This window comes from Bubalus bubalis, chromosome X (assembly GCF_019923935.1).
Source record: "Bubalus bubalis isolate 160015118507 breed Murrah chromosome X, NDDB_SH_1, whole genome shotgun sequence".
NCBI lineage: Eukaryota > Metazoa > Chordata > Mammalia > Artiodactyla > Bovidae > Bubalus > Bubalus bubalis.
The window spans coordinates 79788059-79805574 of NC_059181.1; the positions used below are offsets into that span (position 1 = coordinate 79788059).

At 35.5% G+C, this 17516-nt stretch overlaps 1 protein-coding gene and 1 non-coding gene across 2 annotated transcripts in view; both read right to left on the minus strand.

Moving 5' to 3' along the window:
• Nucleotides 1-17516, minus strand: part of HTR2C (5-hydroxytryptamine receptor 2C) — a 343880-nt gene that overhangs the window by 226700 nt on the left and 99664 nt on the right. The window lies entirely within an intron of this gene.
• LOC112582386 lies at nucleotides 6300-6406 on the minus strand. Its single transcript, XR_003106925.1, has one exon. It is a non-coding gene; the product is annotated as a U6 spliceosomal RNA (small nuclear RNA).

Genomic DNA, 17516 nt, shown 5'->3' on the forward strand with positions numbered 1-17516 from the left:
ATTTTTCCTTTAGCAAACTCCTGTGGAAATCTAAGAGGATATCTTTTTATAGATTAAAATAAGCCCTTTTAATTGACAGATTACATAGGCAGCAAGAACATTTTATTAGCTAAGTTCATAGCTTTTTTAAGTAGTTACATAATAAAAATGAAATGGCTTAAGGCTAACATTTTGAAAGTGATGAGTGGGTAGCTGATAAACTAAATCTGAGTAGGAGAGATGAAAATTCCTACATCATTTGAAATGTTACCTAAACCCAAATGTATCCTGTTCTAAAATTTATGATACTTTATGCAAAGCACTTTCACATTCATCATTTCATTTGAACCTCACAAGATTGAGACCACCAGAATTTGAAACAGAAGGAAAAAATAAATAAATAAATGCTATCTTTCCTTGTAAATAATTATTATTAAGGCTCTATTCATTCCCCAGTATGGTCTAGCTGCTAATCTTCAACACCATTGCAATACTAGATGTGTGTTTTCTCTCTTGTTTCCATCCTAACTACCAAATCAACAACAGCACTTTCTGGTAATGCCTATCACCTTTCTTTTTTTCCAGTTTGAGTTAGGAATATGGAAGTAAGAATACAACTGGGAAGGTTGACATAATTTGAGTGGGGGTTAGTGTGATCCTTTAAATTTAGTTCTGTTTTACACCAGTCTTTATAAATGTGTGTGTGTGTGTGTACTCATGTGTGCTTTGTGCATTGAACCTAAATATGCAGTTTTAAAATATCTTCTCAAGCACACACTATCTGATCAACCTTTAATAATTACCATTGGGTTGACTATAAAGTTTCTTCAGATTTTTCTATAACATCTATGGAAAAACCTGAACAAACTTTTTGGCCAACCCAATATGTGTTCAGAAGAATAAACATTCTGCCCATAATCTATTCACAGGGTCTGTTTTCCTTGATTTATGCTGAGGTCCAAAAAATAATTCAAAGAACAGGAAAAAGGAGAGGAGGATGGCCAGACCTTCTGGTTCAGAACTAATTTAATAAATTTTTAACTGCAAAATGGCATTGCTTCAAAGCAGCACTTAATGTCCTTATATGTCATAAGAATTCTGGAAAACAAAAAATAGAGTGCTTTAGAATACCTATTTTTTTAGCCACCGCCTAGAGGATCATTTTGATAATTTGGCAAGCTGTAAAAGTGAAAAATGGTAGTATTAGAAATAGGCATAATAATGTTTTCATTTTTTCTTAATCTCAGATACATGGAATTGAGCTTGACTGTTCTGTTTAAGAAGGCAGGTAATAATTGTAAAAAGTTTAGCCTGTTTGTAATTATCATTATTTTCTCCTTTATTGACAAGTGCTCAAGATTGTTTAACCACCATAAAGTCCATTGTGATTTATTATTAGTGAATGATTATTTTCTGAGCTTTTCAGTTTTTTAAATATCCAAGTCTTTTGTTGTTTTAAAATATAAAGCCTTATTCTGTCATTAGGAAACTGAAAAATAGAATTTTTAACTCTGTCCAATATACTGTCTCATTGTGTCATGGTTAAAGTACCAGTAAGTGCTTCATTATTCTCTAGGGCTGAATATCTTCTGTACTTAAATGAGGATTGCCCTCCAAGAAAATTACAAAAGTAATCAATATTTCATTGAGATATTTTACACTGGTAGTTTTTCCAGATGACTTAGCCTTAAGTATCAGCTTATCAAAAATACTGCATCTGTTCCTTCCTTTCCTGTTGGCCTTCATCAATTTTGTCTAGACTATTCTAATGGTCTCCACATAGTTCTCCCTGCCTCTGGACTCTTACTTGTTCCAATTCTTCTCAATATTGCCACTATAACTTAACTCCTGTTTGAGATATGATCATGTTATCCATCACTTCAAGTAATCTATATTGACCACAGAATAAAGTGCAAACTCTTTAGTCCTTCACAAAATTCACACAGCCTATTTCTCATTTCCACCATCAATAGTGGCCCTGCAAACACACAACAAATGTACACACGTACACCTTTAATACAAATCATAATATATTTCTTGAATGTTTCAGGGAAGTTTACTAGTCAATGCCTTTATTATTACAGAGAGGAAATCAAATAAAACTGCTTGGTATTTTAATTAAATTAAGGAGTTCAAACACTGAACTAGAGGAAGATTTTAAGTAAGCAAATCTCTGCCTTCTAGCCCTTGAATTTCATACTCACCCATTCAGGCCACCTGTTATCTGACTAGTTTTTAGCTCAAAGCAGATAATTCCAGAGCAGCCTTTTGATGGTTTTCTAAGGATTAGAAAAACTTCATATATAGCATATTCATTCTGATCTAAAAGTAAAAAAAAAACAAACAAACAAAAAAACAAAACAACAACAACAACAAAAAACTCAAGGAAGCAAACAACCAAAAACCAGAGTATCATAGGGCAGTAATAACAAATTCAGTTCAGTTCAGTCACTCAGTTATGTCCGACTCTTTGCGACCCCATGAATCGCAGCACGCCAGGCCTCCCTGTCCATCACCAACTCCCGGAGTTCACTCAGACTCATGTCCATCGAGTCAGTGATGCCATACAGCCATCTCGTCCTCTGTCGTCCCCTTCTCCTCCTGCCCCCAATCCCTCCCAGCATCAGATCTTTTCCAATGAGTCAACTCTTCGCATGAGGTGGCCAAAGTACTGGAGTTTCAGCTTTAGCATCATTCCTTCCAATGAACACCCAGGACTGATCTTCTTCAGAATGGACTGGTTGGATCTCCTTGCAGTCCAAGGGACTCTCAAGAGTCTTCTCCAACACCACAGTTCAAAAGCATCAATTCTTTGGCGCTCAGCTTTCTTCACAGTGCAACTCTCACATCCATACATGACCACTGGAAAAACCATAGCCTTGACTAGATAAACCTTTGTTGGCAAAGTAATGTCTCTGCTTTTCAATATGCTATCTAGGTTGGTCATAACTTTCCTTCCAAGGAGTAAGCGTCTTTTAATTTCATGGTTGCAGTCACCACCTGCAGTGATTTTGGAGCCCCCCCAAAATAAAGTCTGACACTGTTTCCCTATCTATTTCCCATGAAGTGATGGGACCAGATGCCATGATCTTCATTTTCTGAATGTTGAGCTTTAAGCCAACTTTTTCACTCTCCACTTTCACTTTCATCAAGAGGCTTTTGAGTTCCTCTTCACTTTCTGCCATAAGGGTGGTGTCATCTGCATATCTGAGGTTATTGATATTTCTCCCGGCAATCTTGATTCCAGCTTGTGCTTCTTCTAGCCCAGCGTTTCGTAAGCCCTTTTTTTGGGAGACGTGATTTTCCACATTTCTCTTTAAAAACTCTCATGAGTAACTCTTTCAGCAATTAATAAATCCTCATGAAAGAAAAAAGATCTATATTGCAATTCAAAAGTTGTCACACCTGTAGATCATAATGAATTTTGTTTTCAAATGATTTCTTAGCAGTGATTTTTTTCAATGTGCATAAAAATGGAAATATATTTGCATTTTAAAGCTCAGATTATCTTTTTATTTTCCTTTTCAAAAATGGGTCTTTTCTTCCCTCAGAAAGCAGAAGTGAAACACATTTCTAATTTTAGCATGGAATAATGGCTGTGGACAATTGAAGATGATTATAGCACAAGGTTAAGGAGAATTCCAAATGTTAAAGAGGGAGCTGTTTTGCTTAATCATTTTGCTAGATTAATCCATTTTATTTATATAGATTTTTTGCCTAATATATCTTAGGCATCCACAGACAAAACTTATGATTGCAGGCAAATGATTTTCAGAGTTAATATTTACCTACTCACTGTTAGATCTGATTATCAAAACACCCTTTAAACACTTTAAAAATCTCTCAACATTACAATAGTTCTTCATATTTTTTACAATTTTACTTCTTTGGATTTTTGTTCAGTGAAATGATCAAGATGTCAGGGTTTAAACTATTTCTATGTCTGGCATCTTGGGAAGCTACAACAACCATTTCAGGTCATTATATATTACTTGATGACTCATTATTTCACTGTACTACAACGAACTCAAGGGAATAAAAGGAATAATGTAAGTACCAAAAGTCCTTAAACTGAAACTGTCAAGGAGAAAACAAAATAACCTTTCAACAAGCACATGCTAAACTAAGTACAACACATTAAGAGAAAATTAGACCATTCCAAGGGTCCCTTTCTACCCTTGAGCCTATAAATAAAGATTGGTTACCTCTTTGGTATTCCTTGGAATTCTTCCACTGATGTAAATGACAGATTAGATATTTGAATAAAAACAAGAAGACTCATGCATTTTAGAAGGATGTACAAATACAAACATTGAAGCTAAAAAAACAGAGGATTTAATGACAAGTTGTACTGCCAGACACTTCCAACTAAAGGAAGTCGAAATTTTTTGAGCTTAATTTGTCTAATATTTATAAGAAGAATATGTTTGTACCTATATCACATGTATACAACCTTTTCAACTGGCTAACAACAGATATATTAAGTAATCCAGAAAATCTGCTACTGAATATGCAAGCTCACATTATGAATTTTTCCCATAATTATCCCACTAGATTATTTATAATACATCTATGTTGAGGAAAATGTTAATGTAATATTTAGAAAGCCACTAGTCTGCTTGTTTTATGGACACAAAGTAGAAGCAATGAGCACATAGGCAGCAATGAGCACAGTGTCTCCTATATTTACTTGTAATCATACTAACCATAGTTCCATATTTCTCTAAAGTTTAGATAACTATGATTTGACACTCAGGGTCCATGGTGAACTGAGTATGAAACCGTGAAATGGGATCTAAGATCTACCACATTCTTAGAACACAGTAATGAATAGAGTATCAAGAAGACTACCTGGTAGAGAGCAGAATTTAGTCAGAAACCATAGGTTCTAGAACCACCACTGCTTTTAATACACATTTGACTTTAGGCAAACACTCCATTATAACTCAATCACATATTTGTTAAGCAGATATATATACTTGAAAAGATTATTGGGGGCTCAAATGAAATAACAGATATAATTTTTAAGGTTAAGCCTATGTAGTATAAAGTATCTCTTATTGTGCTATACATTTTGACCTAAGAACATTGATCAGCCTCAAAAACCTACCACAAATATATTTCAAATTTTTCGATTTACGAAAATATGAGTAGAAACACAATGAGAAACCTGTTTGGAGTGAGAAAGTGGATAAGGAAAAGGGATGCCAGATTATACATTTTTCCTTTTTCTCCTGCCTCCTGCAGATATAGAGAAAAACAAATTCTTAAAAATGTCTCACTTTTTTTTTAAAGTCATTACTGTGAGTTCAGCAGTTTCCCTAAAAAGTTTGTTGTTTAACATGAGAAATGGTAGTCTTTGAAGAGTTTCAAATTCTAAATGTTGCCATAGAAACACAGCTTAAGACACTGGATACAATGAACCATATACAACTCATTTTTTTTCCCTCCTGATAAGGATTTCCTTAGGAGAATATCTTGGTAAACTAGACTATAAAATAGGTGGAAAGATATGGCATGAAGCTCTTTGCTGGGTTGTCATTGCAGAGCCTGGTCCTTGTTTAACCACAAATACATTTGTTCGTGTGTTTAAAAGATGTCTCTGCACTGCCCTGCAAAACTACTGTCAGGAAAAACACTACTGAGAACAGAGCTATTCTCTATATTGCCCGTAACAAGCTAGGAGTTCAAAGAGTCATCAAATATAGCCTTGAAGCAGCCAGAGGCTAATGTGTTTTCTTATTAGGATATATATATATATATATATATATATATATATATATATAAAATAAATATTTTGAGATATCTAGAAACCAAACATTTTAGTTATGAAAGTAGAGGATTTGAGACTCCTTTTGGTCTTTGTGGTAAATCTTATAAATAACATACATATATAGCATGTGAAATTTAAGAAACAAAAAAGAAAGGATGTAAAGATTCCAAGTTATTTTAACACTCATACAGAATGACTTTTAAACTTCTACATATTTGCTACTTAACATTGAGATTTTACATTGAAAATAAAACCTCATATTGTCATATGATGCTGGACAGTCTGTAATAAGAATAGTAGAATTCAAGAATACCAAATGCCAAATGATGAATGCCTTTCTCCTTTTCTGAACTTATTTGCATGCCCTCCATTAAGGATAGAAATCCTGAGAAGAAGCAGTGGTTGGGGGGCTTTTTTCAGTTTATATGAAGGAAAAGTTGAGTTGTAACAATCCTAGATTTCTTAACCTTACTTTCAAAGTCTTGGTTTGTTTACTTTAATATCATATATGTCTTTTTTTTTTTCTTTTTTACAGTCCAAAGGTCTTGAAAACATGGACTGCTTCATGAGTTTGTGTGTCACTGTTATGCAGGGGCCATGCTAATTGTCTCTATATCATGCCAATTTTAGTATAGGTGCTGCTGAAGCGAGCATTCATATTTGTCAAATTTATCAATCCATATATTTTCCATCAAATCTATTAAATATAGTCATAGGAACATAAAGATACAAATGAAGTTTAAAATAAAAATTTTAATAATTTAGTGAAATAATTTACTTCTTAGTGTTTTTGTTTTCTTAGAATTTATCATTTAATATAAAGTTTACTGCAAACTGAAGTTAATTTCTAATTCATTCAGATCACTAAAGTGAGAGTCAGTGAATTATTACCTTAGGCCAATTATAGTTCTTTGGCAATCTTAAGAGTTAATATAGCTTTTCAAGTTTGTCTACTTGACAGCTAGGGAAGAGCTTTTGCCCTGAAAATATCCGGCTCACTAATAGAGAGTCATCCCTGATATCTCAGTTGGTAATGAATCTGCCTGCAATGCAGGAGACCCTAGTTCCATTCCTGGGTCAGGAAGATCCACTGGAGAAGGAATAGACAACTCATTCCAGTATTCTTGGGCTTCCCTTGTGGCTCAGCTGGTAAAGAATCTGCCTGCAATGTGGGAGACCTGGGTTCAATCCCTGGGTTGTGAAGATCCTCTGGAGAAGGAAAAGGCAGTACTCTGCCTGGAGAATTCCAAGGGATGCATTCCAAGAGTCAGACACGACTGAGCGACTTGCACTTCACTTCAATAGAGAATCATAGAATTTTTAAAGCCCAATTACACATGGGGAATTAGCACTTTAACTCCTGATGATCTTTTTTTTTTTTCTTTAATTTTATTTTATTTTTTAAACTTTACATAATTGTATTAGATTTGCCAAATATCAAAATGAATCCGCCACAGGTATACATGTGTTCCCCATCCTGAACCCTCCTCCCTCCTCCCTCCCCATTCCATCCCTCTGGGTCGTCCCAGTGCACCAGCCCCAAGCGTCCAGTATCGTGCATCGAACCTGGACTGGCAACTCGTTTCATACATGATATTTTACATGTTTCAATGCCATTCTCCCAAATCTTCCCACCCTCTCCCTCTCTCTCAGAGTCCATAAGACTGTTCTATACATCAGTGTCTCTTTTGCTGTCTCATACACAGGGTTATTGTTACCATCTTTCTAAATTCCTGATGATCTTAAGGATGCAATCAGATAAGCCTCCTGATGCATATTAATCTTGTAATAGTGAAGTGAAGATAACCTTCCTTCATAGCTATGCTGTTCATGTTTCTTTTAATAATGAAAATTAAAGGCAGGAAACACCAAACAATCCAGCTAAGAACAGCAAATTGTAACACAGTTCAATAATCTTAACTTCAGCATATTAAATTTAATATATATGTGTACGTATGGCTGCTGAGTTTTCCAAAGTCATATTTGAAAATCCACAGAATATGTATGGAAGTGTTAGTTGGTCAATTTTGTCTGACTCTTTGTGACTCCATGGACTATATAGCCTTCCAGTCTCCTCTGTCCATGGGATTTCCCAGGCAAAAATACTGGAGTGGGTTGCCATTTCCTCTCTAGGGGATCTTCCTGACCCAGTGATCAAATCTGGGTATCCTATATCGCAGGAAGATTCTTTACCATCTGGGCCATGTGTCAGTGTCTCAATTTGAGGCTGTCTGTACATGTTGTGAATACTCTTTTTTTGTTGTAGAGACAAAATGAAGTCATTTTAGTAAAATTCTTTGCATAACATCTAAGTTCATGTTATTTTTATTTCATTTTGTTAGGTTCTCATTAGTTATTTATTCTATACATAGCAATGTATGTGTCAATCCCAATCAAACTCTTGGTATCCATATGTTTCTTCTCTAAGTCTGAATATTCTTAATGTATATATTACCTGTAACTATTTAAAATTATGTATGTAATTATATTCATTTAATCTTTGTATCAAAGCTGTTATCCCCATTTTAAAGGTGAGAAATATTTCATTTTATAGGAAAGCTAAGTAAATTGCATAAGTTCATATAGCTAGCATGTTACTTTAAAAATTATTTTGTATAAATAAATGCTTATGTGTGATGTTACTTTGGAGAAGGCAGTGGCACCCCAGTAGAGTACTCTTGTCTGGAGAATCCCATGGATGGAGGAGCCTGGTAGGCTGCAGTCCATGGGGTCACCAGGAGTCGACTTAATCCAAAATTTAAATGGAATTGGAATTTTTAAGTGATTTTATCCAAGTGATATGAAATATTATTTTACAGAATATTTCGAATAAACTTTAATTCTGTAGTCCAAGTTACTTTACTTTTCAGATTTAACACTTCTCTCTTATAAAGGTAAATGCTCTTGATGAGTTTTTTTCCTTCCTTGTTTCTTCTTTGCCTATGTCTAACAGAATCCTGACATTTAGGGTACATATTTATGTACATCAGTAGTGACCTTTTTCATTTCTGAACTTTAGAAAGGAAAAGATAAATGTTTGGGTCCTGTCATTGCTCATTTTCTATGAACAGACTCTATAACAAGTGCATATCAGTCTCATTGCCAAGTATGTTGCAGGTGAATGCAACTGTCTATGTAGATCTTCCTCAACTTACAATGGGGTCATGTTCCCAAACACATTGTAAGTTGAAAATATTATAAGTCAAAAATTCATTTAATACACCTAACCTACTAATACACTTAATCATAGCTTAGCCTAGCCTACTCTAAAGTTGCTCAGAACAAATACATTAGCCTGCAATGGGCAAAATCATCTAACACAAAGCCTATTTTATAAAAAAATGCTTAATATCTCATGTAACTTACTACTGTACTGAAAGTGAAAAACAGACTGGTTGTAAGCATATCAGTTATTTATGCTTGCGATCATGGGTAATGGCTGAATGGGAGCTGACTCTTGCCCAGCATCAAGAGAGGGTAACACACTATATACTGCTAGCCCAGGAAAAAATAAAAATTCAAAATTTGAACTATGGTTTCTACTGAATTTGAATTGCTTTTGCACCATTGGTAAAGTTGAAAAAATCATTAAGTTAGAAGACTGTGTTTTTAAAGAAGAGATGGTAATGGTATCTGAATATTTTTTTACTTTCCAGTGAACTGCCAACTATGAAGAATGGTAATGCCTGAGCCCGATACTGTGTGTGCCAAATCCTTAAAAATATGGTCTCTCTCAATAATGTCAATGACTAACATTTAATAATTTAAATGATCAAAGAAATATTCTAAAAGTTTTATGGTATTTCAAAAGAACTACACAGTAAGGAATATGGCATATTTTCTAAGCCATCATAGACCAACTTAACAACTACAGAAATAAACACCATATTGTTGTACAACGTCAATCATGGTGGAAATGTAAAAATAACTGAATTAACAGTTAAAGCAAATGTCAAATCTAAAGCAGTCTATGCTACAAACTCAAATCTTCTGAATTTTCAGTCTATCAATTAAAAAGCACCAAAAATCTGTAACAGAAAAATACTCATTTTCATATTTGTTATTGAGATTAATAATAATTTTTATGTAATTTGGGGATTGGACATCTGAGATCTGAGAACAAGGCATATAACTATATTTACATAGAATTGCTTTTGTCATTTTAATTAGATTTTCATTTAAATTGATCTTAAGTTTTGAAATTTGTCAAAAACCATTCATACATTGTGATAAAGAAAGCATTCTAGGATTTTTTCCCTTCTGTGTATACCAGTGGGCATACATGAAAACTTAAATGCATGAAAATTTAAATGTTAATCTTCAGCTAGATTCCTCCCATGGTGTGTTAAGAACTGTATAGAAACAGTTTCACAAAATGAAAGACTTTAGATACATCTTAATTAAAATCATTGACCAAAAAAATCAAAGGACAGAAGTCTGATGATGATTGGAGAAGGAAATGGCAACCCACTCCAGTGTTCTTGCCTGGAGAATCCCAGGGATGGCAGAGCCTGGTGGGCTGCCATCTATGGGGTCACACAGAGTCGGACATGATTGAAGTGACTTAGCAGCAGCAAGTCTGATGATGAGGCTAGTCCATGGTTTATGTGGCATGCCACCATGCAAATATATGAAACCAAACATAGATATTCACTGAATGCATCCAGTAACTTTAAATAGGCAACATTTTAAGTCTATCCTTTATTCAGATCTGTTCTCAGTTAAACTCATGCATTAATTATTAAAAAAACAAACAGACTAGTTTTGTGGGGAAAAAAAAAGAATATTTTGGTCTGGAATGCATTTTATTCAGGCAAAGTGCTTAAAAGCAAACACATAGCCCACTCATAATAGCAGTCTCTGGGTTTGCTTGCAGGGGGTATTAATCATCTATCTGCCACAAATATATATACTTAATGAGAAATTTGATATATTGCATAAATTTCAATTTGGTCAATACACAGTCATTATATACAATAAATCCACACTATTAGATTAGTAAACACCATAAAGTATGTTATTGCATGCACTCAGAAGAAGAAAAATCAATTGTCTTTTAACTGTACAACTGCTTAAGTGCTTATTTCAGGGTAAGTATGCCCTGCTTTGGGCTTCCCTGGTGGCTCAGACCATCTGCCTGGAGTGCAGGAGACCTGGGTTGGGAAGATCCCCTGGAGGAGGGCATGGCAACCCACTCCAGTATTTTTGCCTGGAGAATCCCCATGGACAGAGGAGCCTGGTGGACTACAGTCCATGGTGTCACAAAGAGTCAGACACAACCGAGTGACTTTCACTCACTTACTTATGCCCTGCTTTGGGGCAAATGTCAGTATGATATTGACATAGTTAATGAAGACCAAACACAAAAGAATGATTTTCTGAGCATAAAAATGGAAAACTTTATGCAGTAAATTTCTATAGGAGCTGTTTCAGCTTTTCTGTGTACAAGCTGTATGATCTTGGGCCAGTGATTTAACCTCTCTGTGATTATTTCGTTATCTTTTAAATAGGGATACTAGCAAAACTTATAAAAGGTTGTTGGAAGAGATAATGGAAAATGCATGTAATGCTCTTAGAATGATGCTGAGCATACAGTAAATGTACAATGAATGTGAGCTGTTATCAGTGCAAAACACTCCTAGTTTGTTGCACAAAAGTATTCTTTCAACTCAGGTCTTAAAAGATAGAAATGTATATATTCATCTATTAAATAGTTAACTATATCTTCTTGAAAGTACTACTCACAAGTAAATTCTAACTAAAAGTCTCTAAAAAACTGACTTGGTTCCTAGTACACAGAGGAGAAATGAAAGTTGCAAGGAAAGTTTGGGAGGTCAGAGGTTCAACTAATTCATGGTCTTTAGGTTAGGAGAGTCTGGAAATAACACAAGCATGTAACTTTCAACCTAAGATATTTGAAAGAAAATATCTCTTAAAATTTTAATCTTACAAATAAAGCTAAGTACTACATTCAGACATAAATAATTGCCTGGTAATAAATTATTGTTATGCCAAGCCCACCATTTATTTTTTCTGTGCAAAGAAAACTTTAAAAAGAAAATATATAATCTTGTTTGGCCAATATTTAATGGGAAAAGTTGAAATTGTTTTTTTTTTCTTTTTAATTGAAGTATAGTTGACTTAAAATATTATATTAGCTTGAAGTCGGCATTCTTAATAATTATGTCAATAGCATGGCTCATACGGGCTTACATAATGATTGATTATGCTCAATTCAATGACTCATAATTCATCTGATCATCAAAATTCTAATTAATAGACCAAGAGGGCATTTAGTAATGGTTTGGGAACTATTACATAAATCACCAAGGAATTAGATTTTATGTTTTTCTACTACAATGAAAGAGCTCTAATATGCAAAACTGCTCATCAAATTAAGGTAATATTTCACATGATGAGAACTCTAATTTATTACCAGGATCAAGACCATCCCCATGGAAAAGAAATACAAAAAAGCAAAACTGTCTAGGAAGGCCTTACAAATAGCTGTGAAAAGAGAGAAGTGAAAAGCAAAGGAGAAAAGGAAAGATATAAGCATCTGAATGCAGAGTTCCAAAGAAGAGCAAGAAGAGATAAGAAAGCCTTCCTCAGCAATCAGTGCAAAGAAATAGAGGAAAACAACTGAATGGAAAAGACTGGAGATCTCTTCAAGAAAATTAGAGATACCAAGGGAACATTTCATGCAAAGATGGGCTCAATAAAGGACAGAAATGGTATGGACCTAACAGAAACAGAAGATATTAAGAAGAGGTGGCAAGAATACACAGACTGTACAAAAAAGATCTTCACGACACAGATAATCACAATGGTATGATCACTCACTTAGAGCCAGACATCCTGGAATGTGAAGTCAAGTGGGCCTTAGAAAGCATCACTATGAACAAAGCTAGTGGAGGTGATGGAATTCCAGTTGAGTTATTTCAAATCCTAAAAGATGATGCTGTGAAACTGCTGCACTCAATATGCCATCAAATTTAGAAAACTCAGCAGTGGCCACAGGACTGGAAAAGGTCAATTTTCATTCCAATCCCAAAGAAAGGCAATGCCAAAGAATGCTCAAACTACCGCACAATTGCACTAATCTCAAATGCTAGTAAAGTAATGCTCAAAATTCTCCAAGTGGGACGACCCAGAGGGATGGTATGGGGAGGGAGGAGGGAGGAGGGTTCAGGATGGGCAACACATGTATACCTGTGGCGGATTCATATTGATATTTGGAAAAATGAATACAATTATGTAAAGTTTAAAAATAAATAAAATTAAAAAAAAAATATATATGTGACCTGTGAACTTCCAGATGTTCAAGCTGCTTTTAGACATGTCAGAGGAACCAGAGATCAAATTGCCAACATCCACTGGATCATGGAAAAAGCAATAGAGTTCCAGAAAAACATCTATTTCTGCTTTATTGACTATGCCAAAGCCTTTGACTGGGGATCACAATAAACTGTGGATGTATACCTGTGGCGGATTCATTTTGATATTTGGCAAAACTAATACAGTTATGTAAAGTTTAAAAATAAAATAAAATTAATCAAAAAAAAAAAAAAAACTGTGGAAAATTCTGAAAGAGATGGGAATACCAGACCACCTGACCTGCCTCTTGAGAAACCTATATGCAGGTCAGGAAACAACAGTTAGAACTGGACATGGAACAACAGACTGGTTCCAAATAGGAAAAGGAGTACGTCAAGGCTGCATATTGTCACCCTGCTTATTTAACTTATATGCAGAGTACATCATAAGAAATGCTGGGCTGGAAGAAGCACAAGCTGGAATTAACATTGCTGGGAGAAATATCAATAACCTCAGATATGCAAATGACACCACCCTTACGGCAGAAAGTGAAGAGGAACTCAAAAGCCTCTTGATGAAAGTGAAAGAGGAGAGTGAAAAAGTTGGCTTAAACCTCAACATTCAAAAAATGAAGATCATGGCATCTGGTCCCATGGGAAACAGATGGGGAAACAGTGGAAACAGTGTCAGGCTTTATATCTTTGGGCTCCAAAATCACTGCAGATGGTGATTGCAGTCATGAAATTAAAAGACGCTTTTTCCTTGGAAGGAAAGTTATGACCAACCTAGATAGCGTATTAAAAATCAGAGACATTACTTTTCCAACAAAGGTCTGTCTAGTCAAGGATATGGTTTTTCCAGTGGTCACGTATGGATGTGAGAGTTGGACTGTGAAGACAGCTGAGTGCCGAAGAATTGATGATTTTGAACTGTGGTGTTGGAGAAGACTCTTGAAAATCCCTTGGACTGCAAGGAGATCCAACCAGTCCATTCTAAAGGAGATCAGTCCTGGATGTTCATTGGAAGGAATGATGCTAAAGCTGAAACTCCAGTACTTTGGCCACCTCATGCGAAGAGTTGACTCATTGGAAAAGACTCTGATGCTGGGAGGGATTGGGGGCAGGAGGAGAAGGGGACGACAGAGGATGAGATGGCTGGATGGCATCACTGACTCGATGGACGTGAGTCTCAGTGAACTCTGGGAGTTGGTGATGGACAGGGAGGCCTGGCATGCTGCAATTCATAGGGTCGCAAAGAGTCGGACACGACTGAGTGACTGAACGGAACTGAACTGAAATATAATTCTTAGCTTAATTTGTAAGATTAAAATCCACCCTATAATTGCTATCATTTTTATCAGTTTTTACAGTGACATCTTACCTATTAAAAAGTACTTTTTAAAAAACACGTTGAAAGGACATGGATTAAAAAAAAGGAAAATTAAATAAATAAATAAAATAAAAAAAGGAAAATTAGTCCTGCACTCTTGTATATCTCAAAAACTGACACCAATATCAAAAATATACCATACACACTTATTGCATAAAACAGGCATGTTTAGTTTCAACTTAAGTCATTTTAAAGAATATATCTCTTCATGCCATGCTATGTCATCAATACCACTAATCTGCAAAAATTACTTGGTTAAGAAAATAGTCTGAATGATGTATCATATATATAATATGTTTTAATTGAAGTATAAGTTAATTGTTGGTAAAGTATGTAATATTACTTGAAATAGCTAAATGATTCCAAAGAGGTATTGTGACTATAATCTCCCTTCCATTTTGAATTTTAGATTCTTCCCAAGATTGCCAAATTCAGACTTAAACTGAAGTAAGTGGGGAAAACCACTAGACCATTCAGGTATGACCTAAATCAAATCCCTTATGGTTATGCAGTGGAAGTGAGAAATAGATTTAAGGGACTAGATTTGATAGACAAAGTGCCTGATGAACAATGGATGGAGGTTCATGACATTGTACAGGAGACAGGGATCAAGAAAAAGAAATCCAAAAAGCAAAATGGCTGTCTGAGGAGGCCCTAAAAATAGCTGTGAAAAGAAAAGAAGCAAAAAGTAAAGGAGAAAAATAAAGATATACCCACTTGAATGCAGAGTTCCAAAGAATAGCAAGGAAAGATAAGAAAGCCTTCCTCAGTGATCAATGCAAAGAAATAGGGGAAAACAATAGAATGGGAAAGACTAGAGATCTCTTCAAGAAAATTAGAGATACCAAGGGAATATTTCATGCAAAGATGGCCTCAAAAAGGACAGAAAATGTATGGACCTAACAGAATCAGAAGATATTAAGAAGAGGTGACAAGAATACAAGAACTGCACAAAAAAGATCTTCACAAGATCAAGATGGTGTGATCACTCACCTAAGAGCCAGATATCCTGGAATATGAAGTCAAGTGGGCCTTAGGAAGCATCACTACAAACAAAGCTAGTGATGGTGATGGAATTCCAGTTGAGCTATTTCAAATCCTGAAAGATGATGCTGTGAAACTGCTGCACTCAATATGCCAGCAAATTTGGAAAACTCAGCAGTGGCCGCAGGACTGGAAAAAGTCAGTTTTCATTCCAATCCCAAAGAAAAGCAATGCCAAAGAATGCTCAACTACCACACAATTGCACTCATCTCACATGCTGGTAAAGTAATGCTCAAAATTCTCCAAGCCAGGCGTCAGCAATACATGAACCATGAACTTCCAGATGTTCAAGCTGGTTTTAGAAAAGGCAGAGGAACCAGAGATCAAATTGTCAACATCCGCTGGATCATGGAAAAAGCAAGAGAGTTCCAGAAAAACATCTATTTCTGCTTTATTGACTATGCCAAAGCCTTTGACTGTGTGGATCACAATAAACTGTGGACAATTCTGAAAGAGATGGGAATACCAGACCACCTGACCTGCCTCTTGAGAAACCTATATGCAGGTCAGGAAGCAACAGTTAGAACTGGACATGGAACAACAGACTGGTTCCAAATAGGAAAAGGAGTACATCAAGGCTGTATATTGTCACCCTGCACATTTAATTTATATTCAGAATACATCATGAGAAATGGTGGGCTGGAAGAAACACAAGCTGGAATCAAGATTGCCGGGAGAAATATCAATAACCTCAGATATGCAGATGACACAACCCTTATGGCAGAAAGCAAATAAGAACTAAAAAGCCTCTTGATGAAAATGAAAGAGGAGAGTGAAAAAGTTGGCTTAAAGCTTAACATTCAGAAAACTAAGATCATGGCATCCGGTCCCACCACTTCATGGCAAATAGATGGGGAAACAGTGTAAACAGTGGCTGACTTTATTTTGGGGGGCTCTAAAATCACTGCCGATGGTGATTGCAGGCATGAAATTAATAGATGCTTACTCCTTGAAGTTATGACCAACCTAGCCAGCATATTGAAAAGCAGAGACATTACTTTGCCAAGAAAAGTCTGTGTAGTCAAGGCTATGATTTTTCCAGTAGTCATGTAATGATGTGATAGTTGGACTATAAAGAAAGCTGAGTGCAAAATTATTGATGCTTTTGAACTGTGGTGTTGGAGAAAGAAGACTCTTGAGAGTACCTTGGACTGCAAGGAGATCCAACCAGTCCATTGTAAAGGATATCAGTCTTGGGTGTTCATTGGAAGGACTGATGTTGAAGCTGAAACTCCAATACTTTGGCCACCTGATGGGAAGAGCTGACTCATTTGAAAAGACCCTGGTGCTGGGATAGATTGAGGGCAGGAAGAGAAGGGGACAACAGAGGATGAGATGGTTGGATGGCATCACTGACTCAATGGACACAATTTTGTGTAAACTCCGGGAGTTGGTGATGGACAGGGAGGCCTGGCGTGCTGCAGTTCATGGGGTTGCAAAGAGTTGAACACGACTGAGTGAACTGACACATCTTTTAAATAATTATAGAATTTTGGTCCTTTAGGGGTTGGTTTCCTTCACAGCATCTCTGAGAGATAAATAATTTGGCAAAACTAATACAGTTATGTAAAGTTTAAAAATAAAATAAAATTAAAAAAAATGTGTGGGTGAATTGTAAATCAGAGTACCTGTCATTTTGAATTAGGATGATTAATTTCAAGTACTGTTAAAATGTGTTCAGAAAGTACTGTCAAACCTATTGTGGAAGGCTTCTGTTAAGAGGATGTATTTTACTCTAAAAGGAGCACAGGCTAGGCATCTATGTTAGGAGGATAAACCCATTATCATTCTCATTCAGAAAAAATTCTGAGAAAGAAAAAAATGATAAGACTTTTTATTGAGAATCTATTAAAACCCTTCCTTTATTTACTATACTTAATAAATCTAAGGTAGTGTTTATATTCTGAATATATGCATATACTGTTCTTCATTATCAATGAAGTTCTAGTATGTCCTGTCTTCCAATTGAGCAGATATAGGTGATATTTTTTAACAAAAGAAAGTAAATTTTGCC